We start from the raw sequence: 2,500 nt of genomic DNA on the forward strand, positions 1-2,500 counted from the left end.
GCCAGCTAACACAGCCATCAAATCCTCCACTTTGGGGATGGGGTACTGTTCCAGGGTGGAGACTCTATTTACAGTCAATTTATAATCTCCACATAGTCTGCAGTCACCATCCGGTTTGAGCAAGGGAACCACAGGAGCTGCCCAGTCAGAGTATTTGACTGGAGTGATGATGTCCTCTTTTATCAACCTGTCAATCTCAGCATCAACTTTAGGCTTCATAGCATAGGGAACAGATCTTGGTCTATAGAAGCGGGGAGTAGCATTATCAGACACATGGATAGTGGCTTTAAAACCTTTTAAGGTCCCCAGCTCCTTTTAAAACACTCCCTCATGCTTTGTGAGCACTTGCTGCAGGGTCAGTGGCTGTGGGTGGTTTGTAATGTGCTTTATTTCCGCCCAGTCTAGTTTAACATGCTTCAGCCACCATCTTCCCAATACGTTTGGACCTGAACCTTTAACTACAATGATGGGCAATATCTTTTCCTGCAGTTTGTAGTTCACTTTCACATAAGTCTTCCCTAGCACCTTTGTCTTTTGTCTTGTATATGTTCTCAAATCCAGGCGGGTTTTTTTCAATTTAGGAGCATTTTTCACTTTTCCTTTAAATGTTCTTTCATTTAGTATGGTGAAATCGCATCCAGCATCAACCTCAAATGTCACTGGTTCCCCATTTAGAGCCATGCATACCTTATAGGGTGGCTCCCTCTCCTCTCCATCCTCGCCCTGGACACTGTATAATGAAAACCCTTGTTCCTCATCAGAGGGCTCGCTCCCTTCTGCCACTCTGGGAGAACAATAGTACATTTTGCGCTCCTGTTTGAAGTGCCTTCTTCTCTCTCTGGGTCTTCTGTCAGTCCTCCTTTCAGCATTTGCCTTTTTCTTATTGCCACACGCTCGGGCTATGTGTTCGGTCATTCCGCATGCATGACATTTCTCCTTTTTGAACCGACAGTCCGTGGGTGCATGTTTCCCCTTGCAGCGGTAACAATCTTTATCATTTTCCGCACTCTCTCTCTCTTCTGCCCTGTGCGCTCTGATCCACCACTTCTCACTGCGTTACATGACATAGCTCCTGCTTTTATCTGTAAGTCCTGTACATTTTTGTTTGCGGACTCCATAGCTTGGGCTAGAGACAGGGCACTTTCAAATGTGAGATTAGTCTCTGACAATAACCGTCTCTGGATTCGGTCATCATTTATTCCACATACCAGCCTGTCTCGTAACATTTGTGCCAGTGTCTCTCCATAATTACAATCTTGCGTTAGTTTCCTTAATTCAGCAACGTATTCAGCAACAGATTCAGTGGGTTTTCTTATGCGTGAATCAAATTTAAATCCCTGGACGATTTCACTTGGCTTGGGGTTAAAGTGGCTTTTTAATAAAGTTACCAACTGGGTGAAGGTCTTCTCTCCAGGCTTTGCGGGACTTAGGAGGTTCCTCATCAAACTGTAGGTTTGCGCACCCACCACACTGAGCAATATGGATTTCTTTTTATTTTCATCATCAATGTCGTTTACAGTACAGAAGTGTTCCATCATTTCACAGTATTCCTCCCATGCTTGCACTTTACAATCAAACGGTGGCAGTGTTCCTATTGTTGCCATCTCACCCGCATGTGTCTTCCCCCCTTCACCACGTCCTTTGTTCTCCTCTGGAGTCTTCAAACAATCATCCAAACGATCAACCCATGCGCAATGGCCAGGGCCGAGTATCCGAGTATCCACCGAGTATCTCCAGATTATCCTCGTCGCCAAATGGGTACCATAATGTGTTTTCAGTTCAGCTCAGAGCTGTCAATCCTTTTGTAAAAGTAGGTGTCACTTTTCCAAATGGTGGATAACTCAGTTTGGAACAGAAAGCTATTACACATTACCAATTACCTGCATAACATACATACTCAAACTTTTTTTTACATTTTATGAACTTTATGACTCTTAGCCAGAGTTTAAAAGAGTGCAAAAGTAGAATAAAGGCAAATGAGTGTGAGTAGAAGAGGAAGATATAGAAGAAGGAGACGTGAGATACTGATTAATCTAGTTACTAATAATTAAAGCTAATTACTCGCAGTTCCTTGGGTTACTTTACTTCCAATTCCATACTGTATGGCTAAAGTTAAACAGTCATCTTATTCCGATGTGTCACACAATGCTTGGAGATTGGTTAGCAATGGTTACAAGGTAAAGACTGCAACATTTTCACCTCTTCCTCCCTGATCATTTCCCTATTTTACAATACAGTTAGCAATTGTACCACTATACAGAAATAAGGCATTTTCTTTGTTTTGTCACAGAAGAAGACATGATAATAACTCTCCAAACATTGCATGACAGTCCATAATTTCTCAATTTAAATGATTTTTTATCCTTCAAACATGTTACTTGTTTGTCTGTTTTTCAAATCAATATGTATTCTGATGTGTTTTATTTTTTACAGGAACCAATTACAGTTATGACTTTTAACAATGACACCACATGTAATCCATCACTCCACCCCTATACAT

General features: G+C 41.8%; 1 protein-coding gene across 1 annotated transcript in view; it reads right to left on the bottom strand.

Moving 5' to 3' along the window:
- The window catches only part of bcar3 (BCAR3 adaptor protein, NSP family member), a 64,313-nt gene that overhangs the window by 53,697 nt on the left and 8,116 nt on the right, over positions 1 to 2,500 (bottom strand). The window lies entirely within an intron of this gene.

The sequence above is a fragment of the Centroberyx gerrardi genome, chromosome 9, assembly GCF_048128805.1.
Source record: "Centroberyx gerrardi isolate f3 chromosome 9, fCenGer3.hap1.cur.20231027, whole genome shotgun sequence".
Taxonomy (NCBI): Eukaryota; Metazoa; Chordata; class Actinopteri; order Beryciformes; family Berycidae; genus Centroberyx; species Centroberyx gerrardi.